Source organism: Nanorana parkeri, unplaced genomic scaffold (assembly GCF_000935625.1).
Source record: "Nanorana parkeri isolate BGI_ZX_2015 unplaced genomic scaffold, ASM93562v1 scaffold2179, whole genome shotgun sequence".
Lineage (NCBI taxonomy): Eukaryota > Metazoa > Chordata > Amphibia > Anura > Dicroglossidae > Nanorana > Nanorana parkeri.
Window position 1 is genome coordinate 52481 of NW_017308447.1, and position 6949 is coordinate 59429.

Here is a 6949-nt window from a genome sequence, read left to right on the forward strand (position 1 = left end):
TCTTACCTGCTGCTGCTGGGGCCCGGCCTCCTCCACCCCCTCCCCTGTCACCTCTGCCATGCCACCCCTGGTACAGCTGATACCCATGTAAGAGGCCCCCCAGGCTGCCCAGACCCCTCACATGGGTACCGGCCATACCCCCCTGATGGCGGTGTTCTATCAAAGTCTGTGACTACGTTAGAATGTGTGACCGGCAACGTGGTCACACGTTTTAACTTAATCGCACCCAGTTTTTGGGCGGTGGAATGTGTGACCGGCCGGAACAGGTGATCGGTCCTGAAATGTCACTTCTATATCCGACTGCGATCTCACATTCCACGCCACTCACAAAGTCGGATAGAAGTGACATATCAGGACCGATCAGCTGTTCCAGGGCAGATCGGTTCTGCACATACGATCTGCAATGCCGATCTGCACAGGAACAGCTGACAAAGCGTTGGAATGCTTCACCTATTGGCGGTCACACATTCCACCGCCGAAAAACTGGGAGGGATTGTGTTAAAATGTGTGACCACGTCATCCGGTCACACATTCTAACGTAGTCTCAAACATTGATAGAACAGAGGCCCTGTCTGTAATCATTTAATCAGATAAATAGATTATAATAGATTATAATACAGTGTAATGTTCCCCATTATAATCCACTTTCCTAATTAAATGACATAACAGCACACAACCTCAGGCCCCGGTGTGGCCTCATCGGCTGTATTTCCGCCCCTGGCTGTACGGGCTATTCCCAATAGCCTGTACAGCAGCCGAAAGGTGGCTGAGCGGCTCAACCGCGCCGAAGGCATATGCTTCGGCTCGACTGAGCCGAAGTGATAGCCGAAGCGTGGAGAAAGGTCGGCCGAAGCTGACCAATCTCTACGCAAATGACAGCTGGGCGGAGTTGTAATGACAGATCAGTGTCCCCAAATGACCTGGGGACGCTGATCTGCTATTAAACAATAACAACTGTTGTTATTTATTGGTCGGAACCTGCTAGAAGACGGCCAATAGGAAAGCTGATTGGGTCACTCAATTGTTTTTCTTTTGCCTGCATCTTTGTCGGCGTTTTTTTTTTATTTTTTATTTTCTCTTTTTTTTTTCTTTTCTTTCATCAATTTAATTTTACTATGTTTTAAAACAATTTTTTTTCTTTTTTTTTTTTCTTTATTTCACTTATTTTCTATTCTGCTCGGTACCTCCGAAAATAAGGAAAATAAATTGAAAAAAAAGTTCAAAAATTGTTTTAAAATGTAGGAAAATGGAAAAAAAAATGTAAATAGTTTAAAGAAAAGATAAAAGAAAGAGGTACCGAGCAGAATAGCCGAGCCGAATGCCGCTCGCCGAAATTCGGCTATTCACTCGCTGCCGTTCGGCCCCTATGAGGATATATGAGAATAGGGGGCGAACGGCAGCGAGTGAGCTGCCGGAGCTTCGGTTCAGCGGATCCAGATGTTGGATCGGTTGAGTCGAACTCATTCTTCCCCTCGGCTCAGCCGAACATGCAGAGCAGAAGACAGCCGATGTGCGGCTGAAATCAGCAGTACAAGCCAGAAGTGAATAGCCGAACAGCGTTCGGCTCACTTCACCTCAGCTGGGTTACTCACTCGGCTGCCTTCGGCAGGTTTGTGAATAACCCCCTCAGATTCATGTTGTGTATACTTATCGGCAGTGGCGACTCTAGGAACAATATATAGGGGGGGGGCACATAAGATACCACAGTCAAATCTGGGGGGGGGCACTAATAATTTTCATTGCATGTCGCAACCGCAGGGCACCGATAGCTGATTTAATTGCGGATGGCATCTGCGCCCTGCGGTTCCGACATGTAGTCCAACGCCGCCCACAATCCTGAATACCGCAACCGTTTATTTTTCTAAAACTTTTTTTTTATTTCTTTTTTTATTAAACTTAATTTTTTTACATTTTTACCTTTTATTTATTTAACTTTATTTTTTTATTATTTCACTTTTTTTTTACATTTTTTTTAACTTCTTATTAATTTAACTTTATTTTTGTAACTTTTTTTAATCTTTTTATTTTATTTTTTTAAACTTTTCTTTTTTTTTTTATTCATTGCTGGGAGCAATAGCCGGCCTGCTATTGGATATTTCAAATTGCAATAGCCAATAACAGGCTGGCTACTGCACCCGCCCACTGCCTGCTGTCAATCAGCAGAGTAGGGACCTGAAGTTTTCCATCAGGTCCACCTCTGTTGATTGACAGCTGACAGTGGGCGGGTGCAATAGCCAGCCTGTTATTGGCTACTGCAATTTAAAAGAGCCAATAGCAGGCCAGCTATTGCGGTCAGCTGCTGGAATGAAGACGATCGCAGGCGCCGCGGAGAGGTGCGTAGACTGCAGGACAAGGGGGAGCTCCCAGGCTGTCGGAGGTTTCTCCTTACAGGATGTAATCGACAATCTGTCCCCACTGACACAGATCCCTACAGCCTGTAGGGAGAAACCGCTGACAGTCTGTGAGGCTGCAGCGGAGAGAACCCCTGTCCTAGCAGATAACTGTGTGATAACCGTCCCGGGCACAGTTACTGTCAGCGGGGGGCAAGTGGTAAACTAGGGCGGGCAATTGCCCCCTTGGAGCGAGGCCACTGCTTATCGGGCCAATGGTTTTTCTTTTCATTTGTACTGTAATGTGCGATACTAGTTGCATCTTATGGTTCTTATTTATTCAATAGGTGCCAGCCCTGACTTCTGCATAATGATCAGGTATTTTTTTTTAAATATGACTACGTGTAAATACCACAACCAGAGCTTGTTTTTCCCCGGCCCAATTGTTTTTTATTTTGTTCATTGGACATGTGATCTCCTTGTGATTTTTGTTCTGTTTATTTGTTGTTCCTTGCAAAAACCCAACAAAGTCAAAATAAAAAAAATTAAAAATAAAAACTTACCCTTTGCAGTGGCTCTTTCTCCACTAGATGTCCTCAGACTGACAACCAGCACCATTTTATCCTACTTCCTCCAAGGCCCAAGCCTGGACTGGACAGTGAAAGAAGAAGCAGCGCCACTGAGGAACTCATCTCTCTGTCACTCTGCTCTCCCTTACCAGCATGCTCCTTGTTAGCACGCGAACAATGTAACATACCTGACTGGCTCCCTTGTGCTGCTCATTCTCCAAGTCTGAGCTCTGCTGTACAGGGGCTGCAAAAAGACTGACAGCAAGTCAAGTTCAGATACTTACATGGGTTGCATGTAAAAAACAAAATGATGTATTAGTGAATATAGAGATGCATTCATATATGTTTATTAGAAGCAAGGACGCCCTATACCGGACTATGGTGGACTAATAATAGTTACAATGGGCCCCTTTACCATTTCTCTTTCTAGAAGAAACCAGTTGCTATATTTAAGTCCACATACAAACCCCTATAAGATGGGGGGGAGGGGGGGGAATCACCCAGACATTTATTACCTGTTGATCCTGCCAGTAGCTGTCAATCAACTATCAGGGGACACTGACGGCAGCGGGTTGGATGAAAGCACAGCAGCTTATAGTGCATACAGGAAGGGGACAATGATCCCACCTGGATTCACCATAACTTACTAAGGATTGCTCCATACAGCACAAGAGAAGTGGTACTGTTAGGGTTGTCACCTTTTCTTCAAGCGAACACTCTAGCGACGCCTAGACATTTTTTTGGAGTCGTGGGTTATTCATATTTAAATAGCGCCACCCATTCATATGTAAATATCACAGCCGAGACTGTACAGTGGGGGACCAGTAGACCCTTTATTAATTTGGGTTGCCCATGTCTGCCTGACATCTTTTGTCCGGGTTTCTGCTGCCATGAAACCCGAACACAGCATTCACAACCCGGACTGTCCGGGTGAATCCTGGACAGGTGGCAACCCTAGGTACTGTGCAGAGTCCATACATACAGAATAAGAACAGATACTGAGAATGACATCCAGCATACAGGACAACAGAAGTTCTACTGAGCAGAGTCCATACATACAAAATAAGAACAGATACTGAGAATGACACCCGGCATACAGGACAAGAGAAGTGGTACTGTGCAGAGTCCATACATACAGAATAAGAACAGATACTGAGAATGACACCCGGCATACAGGACAAGAGAAGTGGTACTGTGCAGAGTCCATACATACAGAATAAGAACAGATACTGAGAATGACACCCGGCATACAGGACAAGAGAAGTGGTACTGTGCAGAGTCCATACATACAGAATAAGAACAGATACTGAGAATGACACCCGGCATACAGGACAAGAGAAGTGGTACTGTGCAGAGTCCATACATACAGAATAAGAACAGTTACTGAGAATGACACCTGGCATACAGGACAAGAGAAGTTCTACTGAGCAGAGTCCATACATACAAAATAAGAACAGATACTGAGAATGACACGCGGCATACAGGACAAGGGAAGTGGTACTGTGCAGAGTCCATACACACAGAATAAGAACAGATACTGAGAATGACACCCGGCATACAGGACAAGAGAAGAGGTACTGTGCAGAGTCCATACATACAGAATAAGAACAGATACTGAGAATGACACCCGGCATACAGGACAAGAGCACTACTAACAAGTCATTATATACATTGTAGACACTTCAGTAATAGTGGATGACGCTCACATTTGGTTGTACACAGGCCACATTGTTTATATTTAATAATGAAGTGTAGTATAGTAAAGTGAAAGTGAAAGCAGTATTCTTCATTTCTTGTAAATGACGTGGTTCCTGTAAAACCTGCCCTTCCCTGCCCTGCCCTCATTCCTGGTATATAACTGCGCACCTTGTACAATATCAGCACAGAGGAGATTACAGAGACACGGCTCGGAGCTCACAGGTCATGTTTATGGAGTGAGGTAGATACAAAGTATTTTTTATGATTATGGTTAATATTTCTCTTTGTCTAATACCCGTTACCACTGCACATCACTCACAGTGCTATCTTCAGGTAATATATTGCTGTGTGATCTGACATTGTGTGTGTGGATCTGGTACAAGTCTTCAGGTGGTAAATGGTGAGATTGTCCAGTTCAGAGGTCGGTGACTCCCGGCACACATGCCACAAGTGGCACCTGAAAACCTTTTCTACTGGAATGTGCCAACACCTGCCCTCATAGCCCACCGAGTCCCTAAATACTCTCAGTAATGACCACCATTTACCCCAGCTGAGGTCCCACCCGCAGGCACCTCATTAGCGGGGGGTTATTAGCCCGGAAATCTCATTGCTGGTGGCTCTACGTCCCAAGGTCTGATTTTCTGGCGGCTCTCACACCAGGGATCTCATTGGCTGGAGGGATTTCTGATGACTGAAAGTTATTCAGAGGGTAGGAGAGTGTTTTGAGGTAATGAGGAGTATGTAGTGAACTCAGTGGCCCCCAAGGGCCACACCAGCAGCTTTGAGCTCAGTGTATGACAAAGGGGAGAATATGCTGCCACCGGTATTGAACTTTGCATTGCTTATTTCTAAACCTTAATTTACTTAGACCTGAGCCCTGCACTCTGTGTTACTTACTCCTGACCCCTGAGCTCTGCATTACATACTACTTACCTCTGCACTCTGCATTAATTACTCCTGACCCCTTCACTCTGCGACACTTACTCCTTAACCCTGAATTCTGCATTACTTCATCCTGACCCCTGAACTTCATCCTGACCCCTGAACTGCAACTGAACTGCATTACGTATTTTTTACCTCTGCCCCCTCGTTACTTACTACTGACCTCTGCCCTCTGCGTTACTTACAACTGACCCATCCACACTGCTGTACTTCCTCCTGACCCCTGCAGTCTGTGTTGCTTCCTCCTGACCCCTGCAGTTCCTCCTCTCCCTTGCACTCTGCGTTGCTTCCTCCTGACCCTTGCACTCGGTATTACTTCCTCCCCACCCCTGCATTCTGCATTACTTCCTTGTGACCAATACACTCTAAATTACCTATTACTGATCATGTGCTCTGTGTTACTTCCTCCTGACCCCTTCACTCTGTGATACTTGCTCCTAACCCCTAAAATCCGCATTTCTTCCTCCTGACCCCTACACTCTGCATTACTTATTTTAGACCTCTGCACTCTGCATTACTTACTACTGACCCCTGGACTCTTTATTATTTACTATTGACCGCTGCACTCTGTGTTACATACAACTGACTCATCCACACTGTGTTACTTCCTATTGCCCTCTGAACACTGTAATACTTTTTCCTGACCACTGTACTCTGCGGTACTTCCTCCTGACCTCTGCACCTCCCTGTGACGCCTGCACTCTGAATGACTTATTCATGATCTTGCTTTATCTCCTTACCCCTGCAGGCTGTGATACTTATTTCTAAACCCTGAACTCTGAATTTCTTTCTCCTGACTCCTGCACTCTATGTTACTTATGTTTGATGTCTGCACTACATACTACTTACTTCTGCACTCTGCGATACTTACCACAGACCCTCAACTGTGTATTATTAACTACTGACCCCTGTACTCTGCATTACTTATAACTGATCCATCCACTCTGGGTTACTTACTCCTGACCCCTGAACTCTGTGCTTCTTTCTTTCTAAACCCTGCAATCTGCATTACTTATTCCTGACCCCTGAACTCAAAATTACTTTCCACTGACCTCTGCACTCTCTTTTACTCACTACTTGCCCCTGCACTCTGCATTACTTATTCACGATCCCTGCACTCTGTGTTACTAATTTCTGACCCCTGCTCTCTGCGTTACATACTCCTAATCCCTGCAATCTATGTTTGTTATTTCTGATCCCAGCACTCTGCATTAAATACTAGTGACCCCTGCACTCTGCATTACATGTTCACATACTACATACATGCATGCATACATACTTACTACTGACCTCTACATTATGTACTCCCGATATTTGCACTTTGCATTGCATACTACTGACCTCTGCACTTTGTGTTACTCCTGACTCCTGCACCCTTCATAAAAGAGGCACCCAGATGCCCCCTCCCCC